The following is a 26727-nucleotide window of genomic DNA, read 5'->3' on the forward strand; positions in this document are numbered from 1 at the left end:
CAGTCAAGTAAAAGATAACAGGGGCCTCAAATCAGAAATAACCAGTTTTGGTCGGTCTGGTGGGGTGTGTGAGGTCATGCTGATGTCATAATGGCAACTGCCTATATTAGCGCTGTGCTGTTGCTGTCTCTCACATATGCCTTCAGAGGCCTGGGACGGCATAGCACACTGGCAGAAGGTTAGTGACTGGACAAAGATTAGAGCAGCTTAGTTCGAATCATCGGCAGACTTTTAGCATGACTATTATAATATATGACTTATGACCTTGGGGATAGCATAGTATTGGATTAAAACAAAATCTCACACCTACTGGGACTGCACCGTTACTTAACAACCACAAGCGTCTGCAAATGGGCCATTGGAGAAATTTGCAGCGCGCTGTCTAGATGGGCCTATAATGTTCCTAATTATAGGTAAATTCTTTATGTGCAGCCGCACCTATGACATCTCCTTGGAGTTGTTTGGTGAGCCTGTAATGTTGCAAATTAAATCCTTTACTCTCTCTCTCTGCCTGCCTAAATCCCAGTATGCCAGTATTGCAGGCTGATCCATTTTTATTAATGTGCAGAGGTGTAAGAGAATTATATTGTGCTTTAATCATTACATTTGTTTTTATCCAATACTATATACAGATGTAGCCACGCTGGTCATGGCTACATCTGAGGTAAACGTGCACCCTCAATGAGGCTATGTGCACCAGGGACGTGCAGTCAGGGAGGCAGTGGAGGTAGGAGGCAGTGCCTCCCCTGTCATTAATGAGTAAAAAAATACAAAGATACTTATGACACATATTATGTGTCATAAGTATTTCCTTTATATTAATCAAATCATTTTTACTCCTAGAATGGGTTTGGGAGGCACTGACAGTGGTGCCTCCTGTTGTTAATGGGAATGGGGGAGGGCAGGAGCAGGGGCGGGCCAAGCCTTGGGCAGTAGAAGCCCATTGAAAATATTAGGGAAAGTGACACCTACTAAAGTGCCGCTTTCATACAGGGACATGCTTTCAACCCATGATAGCACGCCTCTGTCAGTAATGCCAGATGTGATTGGCCAGCGGATCCGTCACTGGATCTGCTGCCATCACTCACTGGCTGCAGGTGAATGCGGCGGGACGGGGTGGAGATGCGGGCGGCGGGACGCAGCGTGATGCGGTGGCGGGTGTCAGTGGCGGCAGGCATGGATCCAAGATCCCTGCCTGCCATTCTGCAGAGTTTGGCAGCGGAGCGATACCCATTTAAAAAATGGCGCCACAGCGTCATTTATTTAAATTAAAGATGGCCAATCACGGCTCGCCGCGTCATCATCCCGCCCCCTCAGGCTGACTTATATAAGTCAACGCGAGGCAGCAGCTGTCAGTCCGACGGAGGGGGAGAAGCAGTGAAGAGCTCCTGAAGATATAAGACGCCGTGGAAGTCCTGGATGGGCGGCGGCTATGCAAAAGAGCTTAAAGGCCGCCGCCCACCAGGTGAAGGCGCCGGAAGCCCTGGGCAGGCGGCAGCTATGCAAAAGAGCTTATAGGCCGCCACCTCCCAGGTGAAGACCCTGAATAATAAAATGTATTTTAAAACTGTGTCTTGTATTTATTTTAATATTTTCTGTACAGGTGGACTACAGGTGCCAGAGGGCCCCTTAATGTCCGGGCATGCTGGCACTTGTTGTTCTCCAAGTGCCGGCATGCGGCGGGCTTGCTAGGACCTGTGCCTAGCTGTGCTGAGCTGCAGCATTTGCCGCTCCCATCCATGTGTATGGGGCACACACACTTCTTAGACGTCCAGACGTACGCGGTGTGGTTGTGCCTAATATGGCGCAATCGCGATATGATGTAGCCACGACGAGAATGGCTACATTTGTACAGTTGTAATCCCTGAGTCAGAAATTAATGCTATGGTGGTTATAACTGTCCCCCTTTCACCCCCCTCACTCCCATTCATCTCTTGCTCTCTTTTTTCACTCTCTCACCATTGACGTGTAGGTGCGTTCTTCTGCGGCCGGGTAAAAGGTCAAAATAGCAGATTTGAGGTGACAGAAGGGATGACTGGGTTAGGCAAGGTTAGTGGGTGGGCGAGTGGTCTGGGCAAACTCTGCATAGTCTCTTAATGCCTAGAGGGATGGGCAGTCCTTCAGCCATGGGTCCCCAGAGGTTTCCCCCACAAGGGGGATTTTCCTCTCCTGAGTGCTGAAGGATGACTTCATGAGTCATGAGGCTCACGTCATCTTGTTCCTCTTATAGGACAAGTTTATAAGATTACTGGACCAGTCTTAGTCCAACATTCCCTATTTTATTATGCAGAGTAAAAAATAATAATAATTACAAAATAATAGTAATAATAAGAAGACAAAGAAGAAGAAGAGGAAGAAGAAGAAAAAACAGGCAGCACTTTACTTAAAATAAAAATAGACATTTATTTTTTAAATATATTTTGATTGAAGTTGTCTTTATTTTATTAATAAATCCTCTCAAAAGGTGAAGAAATTACACATATTTGGGATGACAAAAATATTAGGAGAGTTCAGAATCATGTATTCAGAGCCACCCCTAGGCATAGGCAAACTAGGCAAATGCCTAGGGCATTTGGTATGCCTAGGGGCACCAGCAGCTTCTGCTGATTAAAATGATATACTGCATGCCTATATTCTGAATGCAGGAGCAGAGGCACTGGGAGACAACTATGCAGGAGTTAGCTGTGACCTGTAGTTCCACAAACTGAGGCAAAGAGTGGATGCATATATGAAGTATTAAGGGAAGTATTGTTTTAAATTGCTTCTTCACGCTAAAGGGCTTAAACGTGTAACTAACATTCACAGATTTAGCGCACCCTGCTGTACCTATTCCATACACATCTACATGTTCACTCTGGTATAGGGGAATGCCATTGGTGCAAACGGGGTTTGCTGCTCACAATCTGAATTGGCGCCACATAAGTTCTTTAAATCTTTCCATTCTCACAGTTGCACACAGTATATAGGCATGCTGCATATCATTTTAATCAGCAGAAGCTGCTTGTGCATCCTAGCCAATAGCAATGCAAATAAGATGCATTTTCATTAAAAAGGGCACCCGACATTAGCAGAGCTGCCAGCTGACTCACGCCAGGCATCTGCTGCTGCATGGCGCATTGAGGCAAGATGTATTAGGACACATCTGTATCCAAGGAGAGGCAGAGGTCACAGTGTTAGTGGCTGTGTGAGTATTGTGTGCGCGTGGGTTGGTTGTGCAATAATGTTTGGCATATGTGTAAGGGACATTATGTGTATAAGGGCATTAATAAAGGTTGGCATAATGTGTAAGGTGCATTATGTTTATAAGGACATTAATAATGTGTGTCATATGTGTTAGGGGCTTTACTGTGTGGTATTATGTGTATAAAGGCATCACTAATGTGTGGCATTATGTGTATAAGGCGCTCTACTGTGTGGTGTTACGTATAGAAAGGGCACTATTTTGTGGTGTAATGTTAATAAAGAGCAAGATGGTGTGGTGTAATATGAATAAGGGGCACTACTGTGAGGAGTAACGTATATAAGGTAAAGTGGGACTACTGTGTGATGTGTCACGAACCGGTCTCTTACCTCTGCGGGTTCTGGGGTTCATCCATTGCCAGTGCGGTTGCTCGCGGTGCTGTGCGCCCGTGTGGGGACACGGCGTGATCAATGGCACAGGTAATGCAGAGTCTGGGAACTGTGAGTGCGGGGACCAAATGGCCTAAGGCACTGCGGTGTGTCTGCTGTATAGGAGGTGGCCATGTTGGAGACCAAATAGCTAATACAGAGCACTTGTGAAAACACCTGTGGGCAGGTGTAAGCCAATCCCGTGCTTGTGCTGCCTTTAAGTAGGCTGGGATTATGTTACTCTGGGCCAGTGCTTTGTTGTATCAAAGCTGTGCTCTAGCTCTGAGCTCTCTCCGTGCATTCCTGTGTGATTCCCGTGGTCCAGATATCACCTCCGTTCCCAGAGGTCCGTCTGCAGCCTTCACTGCTGAAAGATCCACCGGCTCTCTGCTGTGCTGTCAGTTAATTGCACTCCTATTGGAAATAGTTGGATTCCCAGTGTCCTGCATGAGGTTACCTTGTCAGTCTGCTTATCATTCAAAGTCTGGAGGATTCTGTTTCTCTCAGCTGTTCGTTTGTTCAACTCTGCATTTAACCTATTCATCACCTTGTCTTCTACTACAGTTTCACAGTGATCTCCGGAACCCGCAAGTAACCCAATTCAGTACTTTTATTTGCTATGTTGTCATTACAAGGATAATTCATCACAGTCTCTCAGTTAACTCTCAAAGCTCCATTGCCAATTCTTACAGTTAATTCTCCATGTCTGCATTAACCAGTTAAACACAATCTGCAGTTCAGCATCAAAGCTTGTTTATATTTGCTATGTTGTCATAACAAGGATAATTCTTCAGTCTCTCAGTTAACTCTCAAAACTCCATTGCAAATCCTTACAGTTATCTCTTCATGTCTGCATTATCCAGTTAATAACATTCTGCAGTTCAGCATCAAAGCTTGTTTATATTTGCTATGTTGTCATAACAAGGATAATTCTTCACAGTCTCTCAGTTAACTCTCAAAACTCCATTGCAAATCCTTACAGTTATCTCTTCATGTCTGCATTATCCAGTTAATCATATTCTGCAGTTCAGCATCAAAGCTCGTTTATATTTGGACAATCCAACATTTATTCATCAGCTTGTTTTGCATATGTTTCCATGAACATTTCTTTTATGTATTTTTGAGTTTTCTCTTGCATATTATTCCTGCAATACTTCAGTATAATATGATGATTAACAACTTGTCAGTTAACTCTTTACTGAATTGTTATTTTGAATAAATATATGAATCGGAACTTTCTTCGTCCTCCCTGCTTTCTTCATACCCCAGCACCTACACCTGTGGTTGGTTCCGGGTTAACGGATTCACAAAAACACCCGGGCCTGACAGTAAGCACTGGCCACATGGATCCGTCAAGTGACCAATTCGCAAGAGACGGTGCTACGTCAGATATCCTTTCCCGTCTGGAAAACCAGGAGTCTATACAGACACAAATAGTGCAGTTTATGCAAACTATGGCAGACCGTTTAGAGACTCTTCATACGGCTATTAAAACGTTCCAAGTCCAGATTCCAACCCCAGATGTCCCAGTTACCACTACAGCTTCTCCTGTGACGCTGCCTACGTCCCGCTTGCAGTTACCCTCTCCGAGTAAGTTTGACGGAACTCCAAAACTTTGCAGAGGATTCCTGAATCAATGCGAGATCCAGTTTGAACTGATGTCTGCCAGTTTCCCATCAGCTCGTTCTAAGGTTGCATATATTATTGCCCTCCTCTCCGGTCAGGCTCTGGAGTGGGCATCACCATTATGGGAGAGAGGTGATCCTATCCTCTCTAATTACAAAGAGTTCGTATCTTCCTTCCGGAGAATCTTTGACGAACCAGGCAGGACCACCTCAGCATCCTTGGAGATTCTCCGTCTACGTCAAGGTTTACGTCCTGTCAGTCAATATATTATTCAGTTTCGCACGTTGTCTTCAGAGTTAAACTGGAATGAGGAGGCCCTGATCGCCGCGTTTTGGAATGGACTTTCAGAAAGAATCAAGGATGATTTAACTATCCGGGATGTGCCAATTAAACTGGATGAATTGATTTCTCTCTGTAACAAACTTGATCTACGTTACAGGGAGCGATGTTTAGAGAAATCCAGGGCAGAGCGATCCAGTCCACGTGATCTTCCTAGACCTCGACAAGATTCTTCATCACAGTCTCCAGTAATGACTGAAGAACCTATGCAGATTGGGCACTCTCGCCTCACAGAGGAGGAACGACTTCGTCGTCGACAGGGTAACCTCTGCATGTACTGTGGGTCCTCCGAACATTTAGTTAAATTCTGCAAACTCCGACCGGGAAACTCTCGCCTCCAAGCTTATTCAAGAGAGGTTAAGCTAGGAGTTACTTTAGAATCACGTTCTGGGAAAGAGCCAACCTTGTCTATTCAATTAGAAGTTCCAAGTTCTACAGTGAAAGTTTTAGCTCTCCTAGATTCCGGGGCAGCCAAGAACTTCATCTCCTCAGCCTTTGTCATACGGTCTAAAGTTCAAACCATGCCCCTGGAAGCAGCAGTTGCTGTTACAGCAGTGGATGGAAGTCGAATTCCAGATGGTATAATTACTCATCGAACCGTATGTCTCAAGATGAAAGTTGGTGAGCTCCATTCCGAATACCTCTCCTTCTACGTGATTCCCAAAGCCTCTCAAGATGTGATACTTGGTTTACCTTGGCTGCAGAAACATAATCCTCAACTTAATTGGCAAATCATGGAAGTCCTTTCATGGGGTAAATCTTGTACCAAGGTCTGTGTAGCTACAATTGTACCTCTTCGGTCAATTAGCCTTTCCGATCTACCTCCGGTGTATCAATCCCTTGCGGATGTTTCCAGTAAGCAAGCAGCAGACTCTCTACCTCCTCATCGTGAATGGGACTGCCCAGTCGTCCTGGTTCCGGGCAAGACCCCTCCTAGGGGACAAATTCATCCGCTATCCATCCCAGAGACGCGAGCTATCCGGGATTGGTCCACTCCTACAACTCTCAAGGGGATTCAGCGATTTCTTGGCTTTGCTAATTTCTATAGGAGATTCATTAAGAATTATTCTACGTTAGCTGCTCCTATCACAGCCCTAACTCGCAAGGGAGCAAATCCTACGAACTGGTCTTCTGAAGCAATCAAAGCCTTCTCTGATTTAAAGCAAGCCTTTGTGTCAGCCCCCATTCTTCGACAGCCTGATTTGAATCGTCCCTTTCTACTAGAGGTGCATGCATCTACAGAAGCAGTAGGAGCTGTGTTGTCACAAGTCTTTGAAGATAAAAAGGTCCATCCCTGCGGATATTTCTCCCGTAAGTTCCTCCCGGCAGAACGTAATTATGCAATCGGTGAGCAAGAGTTACTTGCCATCAAGTTGGCATTTGAGGAGTGGAGATACCTTCTAGAAGGAGCTCAACATCGCATTACAGTTTATACTGATCATAAGAATCTTCTGTATCTGCAGTCAGCTCAGTGTTTGAATCCACGACAAGCTCGATGGGCGCTTTTCTTCTCACGATTTGATTTCAAACTCACCTATCGTCCAGGGTCTCAGAACAAAAAGGCAGATGCCCTTTCCCGGTCCTTTGCTTCTTCTGAATTAAATGATGCTACCACGAATCAAGCCATTGTGAATCCTACGTCCTTCTTAATGACTCGAACCTCTCCAGTTCCTCCGCCTGGCAAGACCTTTGTCGCCACAAGTCTTCGAAAACGGCTGCTTACCTGGGCTCACTCCTCTTCCTTCATGGGTCATCCTGGGGTTCTAAAGACTCTCAAATTTATTCAACAGTCTTATTGGTGGCCACGTCTCAAAGCCGATGTCCAAGAGTTTATAGCAGCATGTCCTAAATGTGCCCAACATAAGAGTCCAAGAAGTTCTCCACCAGAGTTTCATCCATTGCCAGCCCTAGAGGTTCCAGCAGCAGATCAAGAGCTTCAACGTCTATCTAGCATCTGGAGTTGTGTACGTAAGTCCTTGGTCAAAACTTCCGCTCGTTATAAATCTCTTGCAGATAGAAAACGTAAAGCTGTACCGAGTTACAAAGTGGGAGACCAAGTTTGGATTTCTACGCGCAATCTCAAGTTCAAAGTTCCTTCTAAGAAATTTGCTCCCAAGTTTATTGGTCCATTTCCCATTGTTAAGGTACTCAACCCTGTGTCATACAAAGTCAAGTTACCACCGTCTTTGAGAATTCCTAACGCCTTTCATACATCTTTACTGAAGCCTTTGATTCTCAATAAGTTCCGTACTACCCAGTCCAAATCTCCTAAAGTTCACTCTTTGCAGAATGAGGAATTTGAAGTTAAAGAGATTGTGGACTCACGTTCCCGATATGGACGTTTACAGTTTCTGGTCGACTGGAAGGGTTACGGTCCAGAGGAAAGATCCTGGGTTTTCTCTGAAGATGTTCATGCTCCAAGACTGGTACAGAAATACTTCTCCAAAAATCCTGATAAGGTTCAAAGGTGTTCGGAGACCACCCTTAGAGGAGGGGGTACCGTCACGAACCGGTCTCTTACCTCTGCGGGTTCTGGGGTTCATCCGTTGCCAGTGCGGTTGCTCGCGGTGCTGTGCGCCCGTGTGGGGACACGGCGTGATCAATGGCACAGGTAATGCAGAGTCTGGGAACTGTGAGTGCGGGGACCAAATGGCCTAAGGCACTGCGGTGTGTCTGCTGTATAGGAGGTGGCCATGTTGGAGACCAAATAGCTAATACAGAGCACTTGTGAAAACACCTGTGGGCAGGTGTAAGCCAATCCCGTGCTTGTGCTGCCTTTAAGTAGGCTGGGATTATGTTACTCTGGGCCAGTGCTTTGTTGTATCAAAGCTGTGCTCTAGCTCTGAGCTCTCTCCGTGCATTCCTGTGTGATTCCCGTGGTCCAGATATCGCCTCCGTTCCCAGAGGTCCGTCTGCAGCCTTCACTGCTGAAAGATCCACCGGCTCTCTGCTGTGCTGTCAGTTAATTGCACTCCTATTAGAAATAGTTGGATTCCCAGTGTCCTGCATGAGGTTACCTTGTCAGTCTGCATGTCATTCAAAGTCTGGAGGATTCTGTTTCTCTCAGCTGTTCGTTTGTTCAACTCTGCATTTAACCTATTCATCACCTTGTCTTCTACTACAGTTTCACAGTGATCTCCGGAACCCGCAAGTAACCCAATTCAGTACTTTTATTTGCTATGTTGTCATTACAAGGATAATTCATCACAGTCTCTCAGTTAACTCTCAAAGCTCCATTGCCAATTCTTACAGTTAATTCTCCATGTCTGCATTAACCAGTTAAACACAATCTGCAGTTCAGCATCAAAGCTTGTTTATATTTGCTATGTTGTCATAACAAGGATAATTCTTCAGTCTCTCAGTTAACTCTCAAAACTCCATTGCAAATCCTTACAGTTATCTCTTCATGTCTGCATTATCCAGTTAATAACATTCTGCAGTTCAGCATCAAAGCTTGTTTATATTTGCTATGTTGTCATAACAAGGATAATTCTTCACAGTCTCTCAGTTAACTCTCAAAACTCCATTGCAAATCCTTACAGTTATCTCTTCATGTCTGCATTATCCAGTTAATCATATTCTGCAGTTCAGCATCAAAGCTCGTTTATATTTGGACAATCCAACATTTATTCATCAGCTTGTTTTGCATATGTTTCCATGAACATTTCTTTTATGTATTTTTGAGTTTTCTCTTGCATATTATTCCTGCAATACTTCAGTATAATATGATGATTAACAACTTGTCAGTTAACTCTTTACTGAATTGTTATTTTGAATAAATATATGAATCGGAACTTTCTTCGTCCTCCCTGCTTTCTTCATACCCCAGCACCTACACCTGTGGTTGGTTCCGGGTTAACGGATTCACAAAAACACCCGGGCCTGACATGATGTAACGTGAATAAGGGACACTATCGCATGATATAATGTGAATAAAGTTGCACTACTGTGTGGCATAATTTGAATTGGGGGTACTATTGTGTGGCCATGCCGCTTGCCAGCAAAAACACGTCCCTTTTTGGGCTGTGCGCCAAATGTGCGCACTGTTCCTTTTTAAAATATAGTGTATAGGAACACCAAAATAAGGACTGCTATGGGTGCGGGGTGATGGTACTGGGAAAAGGGTGCAGGGTCAGAGGCAGAACTAGCGGTGGTGCTAGGGGCACAGGCCAAAATCTTGCCTAGGGCATCATATTGGTTAGGGCCAGCTCTGGTTATATACATGATCAGCTGCCCATGTAGTAAAAAACGACGTAGGTAAAACTGAACAAATGTTCAAAGAATGAATGGCCATGCATCAGCGTACAGGTGTCACAAGGGGGGTGTGAGCCTTTCCCAGGTGTCACCCTAAGTGGGGGTGACATCAAAGAGCTGGCTCCTCCACAGTGACAGGAGCCAGTTGCAGCAGTGGGACATTTTCCTGCAGCAACCGACCCTTGTCAATGAGAAAGAGCTTTGCAGGTCAAGTCTCTGGGGGAAGCCCAGCATCTTCAGGGGGCTTCCGGCTAGGACATGCCTTCTTTTGCTACAAACACCAAACCCAACAAATCAGAGATGTTTGTAGACCTAAACAAATTGATCCACAATGTCACGCTCAAACAGCACTTTATGATACTGTGTAAGTAGTTGAGAGAGTTATCACAGGTGTTGGGTGGCTATGTGATAGATCTTTCCCCTGAAATATTGTTCCCCGTACCTTGTCTCGCAGTACCGTGCTCAGATAGGATAGATTGGTTGATTAAGTGACATTGCTTGGGTGGAAATCACAAAAAGGAGAATTTGGCATACAGAAGAACAGGAATACACAATTATCTACAATTGACACCAAAACAGATCATCCAGTATGCAAAAAACAAGTAACTGGAATCACAGATGAAAAATAATTGGTATCACAAACTAATATACATTCGCTGGAATCATAAAATAATATTAGAAGCTGTGCATTACATTCTATAATGTGATAATAAGAATAAGAATAATAGCAATATACTCAGTAATACGAAATAATAACTTTATAGCTTTATATAAGCTCTCACTCCTGTCTCTGTTTTTCTCATTCCCTATTTTTCCATGAAACTCTCTCTCCCTCTCTTTCTTGCTCCTCTCTCTTTCTCACCCCCATGTGTGTCTCTCCTCTCTCACCCCCCTCACTTTCTCTATCTTGCTCCCATAAGGGGCATTGTAGTGACAATGGCGGGGGGGGGGCTTTCAAGATTTTGCTATTAGGCCCCCAAAGTTCTAGTTACACCCCTGGGTGGACCTTTCAACTATGAGCCAGACCTGGGTCGATATGCATTTATGTGCAAAATTCTGGGTTTTATGCTCATATCTGAAAGGTGTATTAGTCTGAAGAAACATTTGTGATGATCCGCAACAAGATACCCCCTTGTTTGTGCCTGGATGACACAGTTACACACAAAATGAACACACGAGGGGGGTTAATTCTTTAAAGAAAACCAAATACCTATGATTACTCGGGTAGATTCACCATAATACAGGGTTGGTGTTGCTCCCCAGAGTCAGAAAACCAAATATTCTAGAAAGAGAAAAGAAGACTCTATCTTGGGGGCACTCTTTGAAATATAAATAGGGCCAGATATACCCTTAGGTATCATTAAAATATAACCTTTAATTGTATCTTTAAAATTAATAGGAATTTGAAAAGGAAAAATATATAAACACACACACAGGTTTATTCATATACACCTTGGGATCACTTGTCTATCACAAGGAGTTCAAAGAACACTGATTGCTCACTATGGAGCTTATTGGTTCAGAGAACACTGATTGCTCACCGAGGAGCTTGTTTTAATTATTTTTATTCAGATTTTTTTTATAACCAATTATGATCTCTCACTGTTTAAACAACCATATCATGAATAGGTATTGATTTACCGAACGTCAGCTCCTATATTCTCAAACACATGTATAATTATAAAAATTCAAAATTTGCCCAAATGGTATATACACAGTGTTGAGAGATGCAGAATGCCCATCATATTTATATGGTATCTTATGCGCTCATTAGTAGCCCGACATAAATAGTTGGTATAGAGAGAAAAAAGGAAAGAGTAAAAAAGATGATCAGTATGCCATGGTACATTGCTTCTACTGTCTCACCGTCATGAGCTCAAGGTTTTTGTTAGCTCAGCGGTCGGTGGATGAGAGGGCAGCGACCTTGAAATTTCTGACCAGAAAGAGGATAAGTGGCTGTACTGCTTTCCCTGTTAGAGCGGATGGGATGTCTCGATATCCTAGGACATTGCAGGACACTGCACCGCAATCCAGGGATGAGTGTTAACCGAAATTGAGTACAATTCCTGCCTGTTTAATTTTCAGGTAATTGCAGGGAGATGATAGGGAGTGGTTCAATGTTAAACCAGTGCCGTGCACATTCTCACATAGAAATGCATTTATCAAAAAAGCCTTACTCCACACAGGCTATTAGCAAAGTACTTTCCCAAATTTATTTTCAGGTATACTTTATCGGTATACTAATATTGTTAGGCTCACTTAACATAATTCATTATTTTCTCTAACATTTTGACCATAGATCACTGAACAATATGTGTTGGGCTAAAAAGTAGCAGCAAACCCAGCTAGAATGAAAAGTTTTTATGACCGCAAACCCAGTCCAGCCGCTGAGATCTCTTTTCGTCATGTACTCTGGTCACTAGGACCGGTGCAGCGGACGGCAAATATGAAAACAGCAGCGCTTCGGGTATTACTGGCCGGAAAAAAGATTAGTAGCTGTGCTGCTTTCCACGTTAGAGCGGTTGCAGCGCCTTGATATCATAGGACAGAGCAAGGACGCTGCACCACAATCCGTGGATGAGAGCTAGCTGAAAATAGGAAGATTACCGTTCTAAAGACAGCAGGACTTCTGGACGGAGCAGCGTATGTTGGTTGTAGGACCAGTGATTCTAACTTTCACAAGGCGACATTGCCATGCTGATTCCAGCCGTGCCAAAATGCGTTTTCACCCGTAGGCTTGCTCACTTCACTGCACTATCTGGCATCCTGCTGCCTTTAGAACGGTAATCTTCCTATTTTCAGCTAGCTCTCATCCACGGATTGTGGTGCAGCGTCCTTGCTCTGTCCTATGATATCAAGGCGCTGCAACCGCTCTAACGTGGAAAGCAGCACAGCTACTAATCTTTTTTCCGGCCAGTAATACCCGAAGCGCTGCTGTTTTCATATTTGCCGTCCGCTGCACCGGTCCTAGTGACCAGAGTACATGACGAAAAGAGATCTCAGCGGCTGGACTGGGTTTGCGGTCATAAAAACTTTTCATTCTAGCTGGGTTTGCTGCTACTTTTTAGCCCAACACATATTGTTCAGTGATCTATGGTCAAAATGTTAGAGAAAATAATGAATTATGTTAAGTGAGCCTAACAATATTAGTATACCGATAAAGTATACCTGAAAATAAATTTGGGAAAGTACTTTGCTAATAGCCTGTGTGGAGTAAGGCTTTTTTGATAAATGCATTTCTATGTGAGAATGTGCACGGCACTGGTTTAACATTGAACCACTCCCTATCATCTCCCTGCAATTACCTGAAAATTAAACAGGCAGGAATTGTACTCAATTTCGGTTAACACTCATCCCTGGATTGCGGTGCAGTGTCCTGCAATGTCCTAGGATATCGAGACATCCCATCCGCTCTAACAGGGAAAGCAGTACGGCCACTTATCCTCTTTCTGGTCAGAAATTTCAAGGTCGCTGCCCTCTCATCCACCGGCCGCTGAGCTAACAAAAACCTTGAGCTCATGACGGTGAGACAGTAGAAGCAATGTACCATGGCATACTGATCATCTTTTTTACTCTTTCCTTTTTTCTCTCTATACCAACTATTTATGTCGGGCTACTAATGAGCGCATAAGATACCATATAAATATGATGGGCATTCTGCATCTCTCAACACTGTGTATATACCATTTGGGCAAATTTTGAATTTTTATAATTATACATGTGTTTGAGAATATAGGAGCTGACGTTCGGTAAATCAATACCTATTCATGATATGGTTGTTTAAACAGTGAGAGATCATAATTGGTTATAAAAAAATCTGAATAAAAATAATTAAAACAAGCTCCTCGGTGAGCAATCAGTGTTCTCTGAACCAATAAGCTCCATAGTGAGCAATCAGTGTTCTTTGAACTCCTTGTGATAGACAAGTGATCCCAAGGTGTATATGAATAAACCTGTGTGTGTGTTTATATATTTTTCCTTTTCAAATTCCTATTAATTTTAAAGATACAATTAAAGGTTATATTTTAATGATACCTAAGGGTATATCTGGCCCTATTTATATTTCAAAGAGTGCCCCCAAGATAGAGTCTTCTTTTCTCTTTCTAGAATAGGTGTATTAGTCTCCAAGTTAGTTGATCTCAAAGACACAACTAACAGGATTAAACATATATCCTATCACTAGGGTATAATATACAGGTTGAGTATCCCATATCCAAATATTCCGAAATACGGAATATTCCGAAATACGGACTTTTTTGAGTGAGAGTGAGATAGTGAAACCTTTGTTTTCTGATGGCTCAATCTACACAAACTTTGTTTAATACACAAACTTGTTAAAAATATTGTATTAAATGACCTTTAGGCTGTGTGTATAAGGTGTATATGAAACATAAATTAATTGTGTGAAAGTACACACACTTTGTTTAATGCACAAAGTTATAAAAAATATTGTCTAAAATGACCTTCAGGCTGTGTGTATAAGGTGTATATGTAACATAAATGCATTCTGTGCTTAGACTTGGGTCCCATCACCATGATATCTCATTATGGTATGCAATTATTCCAAAATACGGAAAAATCCGATATCCAAAATACCTCTGGTCCCAAGCATTTTGGATAAGGGATACTCAACCTGTATATATATATATATATATATATATATATATATATAATCTCTGAAGAACCGATAACAAATGTGAGTCACTCACTCTTCATATTATTCGCCTCCTGGTTGTTGAATCAGATTAAATAGCACGGAACTACCTTACTTGGACATTTCAAAAACCATAATTTTACCGACAAATGCTTTTATCTGTATTTTTGTAATTTGTTTTTTATGCAGCTGCACCAATGCAATTTTACCTACAAACATTTAAAAGTCCTTTCTGATAAACCATTGCTTTTTAACCCTCACCTATAATCCTCTCATTTCTTACATTGCAAATACATTTCTGCATCCACTTTATCTACGCTTTTTAATTCACTTCAAACTAAATCTACACCCATTGAGCTTAGACTGCTTTTCTCACCTGCATTTCTGCATCCACTTTATCTACGCTTTTTAATTCACTTCAAACTAAATCTACACCCATTGAGCTTAGACTGCTTTTCTCACCTGCATTTCTGCAATTCTTCTGCTCTATTCCCCTACAGCCTCCACTCCTAGGGCCTAATTCAGACCTGATCTTGGCAGCACATTTGTTAGCAGATGGGCGAAAGCAAGTGCACTGCAGGAAGGGGGGGGGGGAATAACATGTTCAGAGATAGTTAGATTTGGGTGGGTTATATTGTTTCTGTGCAGGATAAATACTGCCTGCTTTACTTTTACTTTTACCCTGCAATTTAGATTTCAGTTTGAACACACCCCACCATAATCCAACTCTCTCTGCACATTATATCTACCCCTTGCCCATCTGCTAACAAATTTACTGCTACGATCAGATCTGAATTAGGCCCCTAATCCAGTTTCCCTAAACCTATTTACCTACTTAACACTATGTCAAGGTTTTCTTCTACTCCCCACATCACTCAGTGTCTGCCTAATTATGTATCTTGCACCCTGTCCCCACCTTTATACTTCCCCCCTGGTCTCCTACACCTCCTCCTCTCTCCTCTGTCTTCTCCCTATCCCTCTATTTCCTTTCCTCTCCTTTCCTGTTACCACACTTTCATTCACCTCTGCCCCATGGCCCTACTACCCAGGGCCGTTTCTAGCCAATTTGGCTCCCAGTGCGAGATTTAAAAATGCCCCCCCCCATTCACATAAGAAAAAATGCGCGCCCCCCCATAGATATAAAGAGGAAAAGTATGCGCGCGCGCTCCCGGCAAGGGACGTGACCTCGTTAAAATGGGCGTCACTTTGTTAAGGTGGGCGTGGCCTCATCTGAATCATCATCACGGCCACCACAGGATAAAAAACAAACAAAAAAAAAATCCTCATTGTACACATTACAGCAGGCAAGTGTCCCCATTTTACACAGCACGGTAGGCAAGTGTCCCCATTTTACACATTGTGGCAGGCACGTGCCCCCATTTTACACATTGCGGCAGGAAAGTGTCCCCATTTTACACATTGCGGCAGGCACGTGTCCCCATTTTACACAGTACAACAGGCAAGTGTCCCCATTTTACACATTGCGGCAGGCACGTGCCCCCATTTTACACATTGCGGCAGGCAAGTGTCCCCATTTTACACATTGCGGCAGGAAAGTGTCCCCATTTTACACATTGCGGCAGGAAAGTGTCCCCATTTTACAAATTGCGGCAGGCATGTGCCCCCATTTTACACAGCATGGCAGGCAAGTGTCCCCATTTTACACATTGCGGCAGGCACGTGCCCCCATTTTACACATTGCGGCAGGCACGTGCCCCCATTTTACACATTCCGGCAGGCAAGTGTCCCCATTTTACACATTACGGCAGGCAAGTGTCCCCATTTTACACATTCCGTCAGGCAAGTGTCCCCATTTTACACATTGCGGCAGGCACGCGCCCCCATTTTACACATTGCGGCAGGCAAGTGTCCCCATTTTACACATTGCGGCAGGAAAGTGTCCCCATTTTACACATTGCGGCAGGCACGTGCCCCCATTTTACACAGCATGGCAGGCAAGTGTCCCCATTTTACACATTGCGGCAGGCACGTGCCCCCATTTTACACATTCCGGCAGGCAAGTGTCCCCATTTTACACATTCCGGCAGGCAAGTGTCCCCATGTTACACATTCCGGCAGGCAAGTGTCCCCATTTTACACATTGCGGCAGGCACGTGCCCCCATTTTACACATTGCGGCAGGCAAGTGTCCCCATTTTACACATTACGGCAGGCAAGTGTCCCCATTTTACACATTACGGCAGGCAAGTGTCCCCATTTTACAAATTGCGGCAGGCACGTGCCCCCATTTTACACATTACGGCAGGCAAGTGTCCCCATTTTACAAATTGCGGCAGGCACGTGCCCCCATTTTACACATTGCGGCAGGCAAGTGTCCCCATTTTACACATTTCGGCAGGAAAGTGTCCCCATTTTACACATTGCAGCAGGCACGTGCCCCCATTTTACACAGCATGGCAGGCAAGTGTCCCCATTTTACACAGTACAACAGGCAAGTGTCCCCATTTTACACATTGCGGCAGGCACGTGCCCCCATTTTACACATTGCAGCAGGAAAGTGTCCCCATTTTACACATTGCGGCAGGAAAGTGTCCCCATTTTACAAATTGAGGCAGGTACGTGCCCCCATTTTACACAGCATGGCAGGCAAGTGTCCCCATTTTACACATTGCGGCAGGCACGTGCCCCCATTTTACACATTCCGGCAGGCAAGTGTCCCCATTTTACGCAGCACGGCAGGCAAGTGTCCCCATTTTACACATTCCATCAGGCAAGTGTCCCCATTTTACACATTGCGGCAGGCACGTGCCCCCATTTTACACATTGCGGCAGGAAAGTGTCCCCATTTTACACATTGCGGCAGGAAAGTGTCCCCATTTTACAAATTGCGGCAGGCACGTGCCCCCATTTTACACAGCATGGCAGGCAAGTGTCCCCATTTTACACATTGTGGCAGGCACGTGCCCCCATTTTACACAGAATGGCAGGCAAGTGTCCCCAATTTACACATTGCGGCAGGCACGTGCCCCCATTTTACACATTCCGGCAGGCAAGTGTCCCCATTTTACACATTCCGGCAGGCAAGTGTCCCCATTTTACACATTCCGGCAGGCAAGTGTCCCCATTTTACATATTGCGGCAGGCACGTGCCCCCATTTTACACATTGCGGCAGGCACGTGCCCCCATTTTACACATTGCGGCAGGCACGTGCCCCCATTTTACACATTGCGGCAGGAAGTGTCCCCATTTTACACATTGCGGCAGGCACGTGCCCCCATTTTACACATTCCGGCAGGCAAGTGTCCCCATTTTACACATTCCGGCAGGCAAGTGTCCCCATTTTACACATTTCGTCAGGAAAGTGTCCCCATTTTACACATTGCGGCAGGCACGTGCCCCCATTTTACACAGCATGGCAGGCAAGTGTCCCCATTTTACACATTGCGGCAGGCACGTGCCCCCATTTTACACATTGCGGCAGGAAAGTGTCTCCATTTTACACATTGCGGCAGGCACGTGTCCCCATTTTACACAGTACAACTGGCAAGTGTCCCCATTTTACACGTTGCGGCAGGCACGTGCCCCCATTTTACACATTGCGGCAGGCAAGTGTCACCATTTTACACATTGCGGCAGGAAAGTGTCCCCATTTTACACATTGCGGCAGGAAAGTGTCCCCATTTTACAAATTGCGGCAGGCACGTGCCCCCATTTTACACAGCATGGCAGGCAAGTGTCCCCATTTTACACATTGCGGCAGGCACGTGCCCCCATTTTACACATTCCGGCAGGCAAGTGTCCCCATTTTACACATTGCGGCAGGCAAGTGTCCCCATTTTACACATTGCGGCAGGAAAGTGTCCCCATTTTACACATTGCGGCAGGAAAGTGTCCCCATTTTACAAATTGCGGCAGGCACGTGCCCCCATTTTACACATTGCGGCAGGAAAGTGTCTCCATTTTACACATTGCGGCAGGCACGTGTCCCCATTTTACACAGTACAACAGGCAAGTGTCCCCATTTTACACATTGCGGCAGGCACGTGCCCCCATTTTACACATTGCGGCAGGCAAGTGTCCCCATTTTACACATTGCAGCAGGAAAGTGTCCCCATTTTACACATTGCGGCAGGAAAGTGTCCCCATTTTACAAATTGAGGCAGGCACGTGCCCCCATTTTACACAGCATGTCAGGCAAGTGTTCCCATTTTACACATTGCGGCAGGCACGTGCCCCCATTTTACACATTCCGTCAGGCAAGTGTCCCCATTTTACACATTCCGTCAGGCAAGTGTCCCCATTTTACACATTCCGTCAGGCAAGTGTCCCCATTTTACACATTGCGGCAGGCACGTGCCCCCATTTTACACATTGCGGCAGGAAAGTGTCCCCATTTTACACATTGCGGCAGGAAAGTGTCCCCATTTTACAAATTGCGACAGGCACGTGCCCCCATTTTACACAGCATGGCAGGCAAGTGTCCCCATTTTACACATTGTGGCCGGCACGTGTCCCCATTTTACACAGTACAACAGGCAAGTGTCCCCATTTTACACATTGCGGCAGGCACGTGCCCCCATTTTACACATTCCGGCAGGCAAGTGTCCCCATTTTACACATTCCGGCAGGCATGTGTCCCCATTTTACACATTCCGGCAGGCAAGTGTCCCCATTTTACACATTGCTGCAGGCACATGCCCCCATTTTACACATTGCGGCAGGCAAGTGTCCCCATTTTACACATTGCGGCAGGCACGTGTCCCCAATTTACACATTCCGTCCGGCAAGTGTCCTCATTTTGCACATTTCGGCAGGAAAGTGTCCCCATTTTACACATTCCGTCAGGCAAGTGTCCCCATTTTACACATTGCGGCAGGCAAGTGTCCCCATTTTACACATTGCGGCAGGAAAGTGTCCCCATTTTACACATTGCGGCAGGAAAGTGTCCCCATTTTACACATTTTGCGGCAGGCACGTGCCCCCATTTTACACAGCATGGCAGGCAAGTGTCCCCATTTTACACATTGCGGCAGGCACGTGCCCCCATTTTACACATTCCGGCAGGCAAGTGTCCCCATTTTACACATTCCGGCAGGCAAGTGTCCCCATTTTACACATTGCGGCAGGCAAGGGTCCCCATTTTACACATTCTGGCAGGCAAGTGTCCCCATTTTACACATTCCGGCAGGCACGTGCCCCCATTTTACACATTGCGGCAGGCAAGTGTCCCCATTTTACACATTGCGGCAGGAAAGTGTCCCCATTTTACACATTGCGGCAGGAAAGTGTCCCCATTTTACAAATTGCGGCAGGCACGTGCCCCCATTTTACACAGCATGGCAGGCAAGTGTCCCCATTTTACATATTGCGGCAGGCACGTGCCCCCATTTTACACATTCCGGCAGGCAAGTGTCCCCATTTTACACATTACGGCAGGCAAGTGTCCCCATTTTACACATTTCGTCAGGAAAGTGTCCCCATTTTACACATTGCGGCAGGCAAGTGTCCCCATTTTACACATTGCGGCAGGCACGTGCACCCATTTTACACATTGCGGCAGGCAAGTGTCCCCATTTTATACATTTCGGCAGGAAAGTGTCCCCATTTTACACATTGCAGCAGGCACGTGCCCCCATTTTACACAGCATGGCAGGCAAGTGTCCTCATTTTACACATTGCGGCAGGCACGTGCCCCCATTTTACACATTGCGGCAGGAAAGTGTCTCCATTTTACACATTGCGGCAGGCACGTGTCCCCATTTTACACAGTACAACAGGCAAGTGTTCCCATTTTACACATTGCGGCAGGCACGTGCCCCCATTTTACACATTGCGGCAGGCAAGTGTCCCCATTTTACACATTGCAGCAGGAAAGTGTCCCCATTTTACACATTGCGGCAGGAAAGTGTCCCCATTTTACAAATTGAGGCAGGCACGTGCCCCCATTTTACACAGCATGGCAGGCAAGTGTTCCCATTTTACACATTGCGGCAGGCACGTGCCCCCATTTTACACATTCCAGCAGGCAAGTGTCCCCATTTTACACATTACGGCAGGCAAGTGTCCCCATTTTACACATTACGGCAGGCAAGTGTCCCCATTTTACACATGGCGGCAGGCACGTGCCCCCATTTTACACATTGCGGCAGGAAAGTGTCCCCATTTTACACATTGCGGCAGGAAAGTGTCCCCATTTTACAAATTGCGGCAGGCACGTGCCCCCATTTTACACAGCATGGCAGGCAAGTGTCCCCATTTTACACATTGTGGCCGGCACGTGTCCCCATTTTACACAGTACAACAGGCAAGTGTCCCCATTTTACACATTGCGGCAGGCACGTGCCCCCATTTTACACATTCCGGCAGGCAAGTGTCCCCATTTTACACATTCCGGCAGGCACGTGTCCCCATTTTACACATTCCGGCAGGCAAGTGTCCCCATTTTACACATTGCTGCAGGCACGTGCCCCCATTTTACACATTGCGGCAGGCAAGTGTCCCCATTTTACACATTCCGTCCGGCAAGTGTCCCCATTTTGCACATTTCGGCAGGAAAGTGTCCCCATTTTACACATTCCGTCAGGCAAGTGTCCCCATTTTACACATTGCGGCAGGCAAGTGTCCCCATTTTACACATTGCGGCAGGAAAGTGTCCCCATTTTACACATTGCGGCAGGAAAGAGTCCCCATTTTACACATTGCGGCAGGCACGTGCCCCCATTTTACACAGCATGGCAGGCAAGTGTCCCCATTTTACACATTCCGGCAGGCAAGTGTCCCCATTTTTCACATTCCGGCAGGCAAGTGTCCCCATTTTACACATTCCGGCAGGCAAGGGTCCCCATTTTACACATTCTGGCAGGCAAGTGTCCCCATTTTACACATTCCGGCAGGCAAGTGTCCCCATTTTACACATTGCTGCAGGCACGTGCCCCCATTTTACACATTGCGGCAGGCAAGTGTCCCCATTTTACACATTACGGCAGGCAAGTGTCCCCATTTTACACATTCCGTCCGGCAAGTGTCCCCATTTTACACATTTCGGCAGGAAAGTGTCCCCATTTTACATATTGCGGCAGGCACGTGCCCCCATTTTACACATTCTGGCAGGCAAGTGTCCCCATTTTACACATTGCGGCAGGCACGTGCCCCCATTTTACACATTACGGCAGGACAGTGTCCCCATTTTACACATTGCGGCAGGACAGTGTCTCCATTTTACACATTGCGGCAGGCACGTGTCCCCATTTTACACAGTACAACAGGCAAGTGTCCCCATTTTACACATTGCGGCAGGCACGTGCCCCCATTTTACACATTGCGGCAGGCAAGTGTCCCCATTTTACACATTGCGGCAGGACAGTGTCCCCATTTTACACATTGCGGCAGGAAAGTGTCCCCATTTTACAAATTGCGGCAGGCACATGCCCCCATTTTACACAGCATGGCAGGCAAGTGTCCCCATTTTACACATTGCGGCAGGCACGTGCCCCCATTTCACACATTCCGGCAGGCAAGTGTCCCCATTTTACACATTACGGCAGGCAAGTGTCCCCATTTTACACATTCCGTCAGGCAAGTGTCCCCATTTTACACATTGCGGCAGGCACGTGCCCCCATTTTACACATTGCGGCAGGCAAGTGTCCCCATTTTACACATTGCGGCAGGAAAGTGTCCCCATTTTACACATTGTGGCAGGCACGTGCCCCCATTTTACACAGCATGGCAGGCAAGTGTCCCCATTTTACACATTGCGGCAGGCACGTGCCCCCATTTTACACATTGCGGCAGGAAAGTGTCTCCATTTTACACATTGCGGCAGGCACGTGTCCCCATTTTACACAGTACAACAGGCAAGTGTCCCCATTTTACACATTGCGGCAGGCACGTGCCCCCATTTTACACATTCCGGCAGGCAAGTGTCCCCATTTTACACATTCCGGCAGGCAAGTGTCCCCATTTTACAAATTCCGGCAGGCAAGTGTCCCCATTTTACACATTGCGGCAGGCACGTGCCCCCATTTTACACATTGCGGCAGGCAAGTGTCCCCATTTTACACATTACGGCAGGCAAGTGTCCCCATTTTACACATTCCGTCAGGCAAGTGTCCCCATTTTACACATTGTGGCAGGCACGTGCACCCATTTTACACATTGCGGCAGGCAAGTGTCCCCATTTTACACATTGCGGCAGGAAAGTGTCCCCATTTTACACATTGCGGCAGGCACGTGCCCCCATTTTACACATTGCGGCAGGCACGTGCCCCCATTTTACACATTGCGGCAGGAAAGTGTCTCCATTTTACACATTGCGGCAGGCACGTGTCCCCATTTTACACAGTACAACAGGCAAGTGTCCCCATTTTACACATTGCGGCAGGCACGTGTCCCCATTTTACACATTGCGGCAGGCAAGTGTCCCCATTTTACACATTGCGGCAGGAAAGTGTCCCCATTTTACACATTGCGGCAGGAAAGTGTCCCCATTTTACAAATTGCGGCAGGCACGTGCCCCCATTTTACACAGCATGGCAAGCAAGTGTCCCCATTTTACACATTGTGGCAGGCACGTGCCCCCATTTTACACATTGTGGCAGGCACGTGCCCCCATTTTACACATTCTGGCAGGAAAGTGTCCCCTTTTACACATTCCGTCAGGCAAGTGTCCCCATTTTACACATTGCGGCAGGCACGTGCCCCCATTTTACACATTGCGGCAGGCACGTGCCCCCATTTTACACATTGCGGCAGGAAGTGTCCCCATTTTACACATTGCGGCAGGCACGTGCCCCCATTTTACACAGCATGGCAGGCAAGTGTCCCCATTTTACACATTGCGGCAGGCACGTGCCCCCATTTTACACATTGCGGCAGGAAAGTGTCTACATTTTACACATTGCGGCAGGCACGTGTCCCCATTTTACACAGTACAACAGGCAAGTGTCCCCATTTTACACATTGCGGCAGGCACGTGACCCCATTTTACACATTCTGGCAGGCAAGTGTCCCCATTTTACACATTCCGGCAGGCATGTGTCCCCATTTTACACATTCCGGCAGGCAAGTGTCCCCATTTTACACATTGCGGCAGGCACGTGCCCCCATTTTACACATTGCGGCAGGCACGTGCCCCCATTTTACACATTGCGGCAGGCAAGTGTCCCCATTTTACACATTGCGGCAGGCAAGTGTCCCCATTTTACACATTCCGTCCGGCAAGTGTCCCCATTTTACACATTCCGTCAGGAAGTGTCCCCATTTTACACATTCCGTCAGGAAGTTTCCCCATTTTACACATTGCGGCAGGCAAGTGTCCCCATTTTACACATTGCGGCAGGCAAGTGTCCCCATTTTACACATTGCGGCAGGAAAGTGTCCCCATTTTACAAATTGCGGCAGGCACGTGCCCCCATTTTACACAGCATGGCAGGCAAGTGTCCCCATATTACACATTGTGGCAGGCACGTGCCCCCATTTTACACATTCCGGCAGGCAAGTGTCCCCATTTTACACATTACGGCAGGCACGTGCCCCCATTTTACACATTCCGGCAGGCAAGTGTCCCCATTTTACACATTCTGGCAGGCAAGTGTCCCCATTTTACACATTCCGGCAGGCAAGTGTCCCCATTTTACACATTGCTGCAGGCACGTGCCCCCATTTTACACATTGCGGCAGGCAAGTGTCCCCATTTTACACATTACGGCAGGCAAGTGTCCCCATTTTACACATTCCGTACGGCAAGTGTCCCCATTTTACACATTTCGGCAGGAAAGTGTCCCCATTTTACATATTGCGGCAGGCACGTGCCCCAATTTTACACAGCATGGCAGGCAAGTGTCCCCATTTTACACATTGCGGCAGGCACGTGCCCCCATTTTACACATTGCGGCAGGAAAGTGTCTCCATTTTACACATTGCGGCAGGCACGTGTCCCCATTTTACACAGTACAACAGGCAAGTGTCCCCATTTTACACATTGCGGCAGGCACGTGCCCCCATTTTACACATTGCGGCAGGCAAGTGTCCCCATTTTACACATTGCGGCAGGAAATTGCCCCCATTTTACACATTACGGCAGGCAAGTGTCCCCATTTTACACATTCAGGCAGGCAAGTGTCCCCATTTTACACATTCAGTCAGGCAAGTGTCCCCATTTTACACATTGCGGCAGGCACGTGCCCCCATTTTACACATTGCGGCAGGAAAGTGTCTCCATTTTACACATTGCGGCAGGCACGTGCCCCCATTTTACACATTGCGGCAGGCAAGTGTCCCCATTTTACACATTGCGGCAGGACAGTGTCCCCATTTTACACATTGCGGCAGGAAAGTGTCCCCATTTTACAAATTGCGGCAGGCACGTGCCCCCATTTTACACAGCATGGCAGGCAAGTGTCCCCATTTTACACATTGCGGCAAGCACGTGCCCCCATTTTACACATTCCGGCAGGCAAGTGTCCCCATTTTACACATTACGGCAGGCAAGTGTCCCCATTTTACACATTCCGTCAGGCAAGTGTCCCCATTTTACACATTGCGGCAGGCACGTGCCCCCATTTTACACATTGCGGCAGGCAAGTGTCCCCATTTTACACATTGCGGCAGGAAAGTGTCCCCATTTTACACATTGTGGCAGGCACGTGCCCCCATTTTACACAGCATGGCAGGCAAGTGTCCCCATTTTACACATTGCGGCAGGCACGTGCCCCCATTTTACACATTGCGGCAGGAAAGTGTCTCCATTTTACACATTGCGGCAGGCACGTGTCCCCATTTTACACAGTACAACAGGCAAGTGTCCCCATTTTACACATTGCGGCAGGCACGTGCCCCCATTTTACACATTCCGGCAGGCAAGTGTCCCCATTTTACACATTCCGGCAGGCAAGTGTCCCCATTTTACACATTCCGGCAGGCAAGTGTCCCCATTTTACAAATTCTGGCAGGCAAGTGTCCCCATTTTACACTTTGCGGCAGGCAAGTGTCCCCATTTTACACATTGCGGCAGGCACGTGCCCCCATTTTACACAGCATGGCAGGCAAGTGTCCCCATTTTACACATTGCGGCAGGCACGTGCCCCCATTTTACACATTCCGGCAGGCAAGTGTCCCCATTTTACACATTCCGGCAGGCAAGTGTCCCCATTTTACACATTTCGTCAGGAAAGTGTCCCCATTTTACACATTGCGGCAGGCACGTGCCCCCATTTTACACAGCATGGCAGGCAAGTGTCCCCATTTTACACATTGCGGCAGGCACGTGCCCTCATTTTACACATTGCGGCAGGAAAGTGTCTCCATTTTACACATTGCGGCAGGCACGTGCCCCCATTTTACACATTGCGGCAGGCAAGTGTCCCCATTTTACACATTGCGGCAGGACAGTGTCCCCATTTTACACATTGCGGCAGGAAAGTGTCCCCATTTTACAAATTGCGGCAGGCACGTGCCCCCATTTTACACAGCATGGCAGGCAAGTGTCCCCATTTTACACATTGCGGCAAGCACGTGCCCCCATTTTACACATTCCGGCAGGCAAGTGTCCCCATTTTACACATTACGGCAGGCAAGTGTCCCCATTTTACACATTCCGTCAGGCAAGTGTCCCCATTTTACACATTGCGGCAGGCACGTGCCCCCATTTTACACATTGCGGCAGGCAAGTGTTCCCATTTTACACATTGCGGCAGGAAAGTGTCCCCATTTTACACATTGTGGCAGGCACGTGCCCCCATTTTACACAGCATGGCAGGCAAGTGTCCCCATTTTACACATTGCGGCTGGCACGTGCCCCCATTTTACACATTGCGGCAGGAAAGTGTCTCCATTTTACACATTGCGGCAGGCACGTGTCCCCATTTTACACAGTACAACAGGCAAGTGTCCCCATTTTACACATTGCGGCAGGCACGTGCCCCCATTTTACACATTCCGGCAGGCAAGTGTCCCCATTTTACACATTCCGGCAGGCAAGTGTCCCCATTTTACAAATTCCGGCAGGCAAGTGTCCCCATTTTACACTTTGCGGCAGGCACGTGCCCCCATTTTACACATTGCGGCAGGCAAGTGTCCCCATTTTACACATTGCGGCAGGCAAGTGTCCCCATTTTACACATTCCGTCAGGCAAGTGTCCCCATTTTACACATTGTGGCAGGCACGTGCACCCATTTTACATATTGCGGCAGGCAAGTGTCCCCATTTTACACATTGCGGCAGGAAAGTTTCCCCATTTTACACATTGCGGCAGGCACGTGCCCCCATTTTACACAGCATGGCAGG

This window comes from Pseudophryne corroboree, chromosome 3, assembly GCF_028390025.1.
Source record: "Pseudophryne corroboree isolate aPseCor3 chromosome 3, aPseCor3.hap2, whole genome shotgun sequence".
NCBI classification, from domain to species: domain Eukaryota; kingdom Metazoa; phylum Chordata; class Amphibia; order Anura; family Myobatrachidae; genus Pseudophryne; species Pseudophryne corroboree.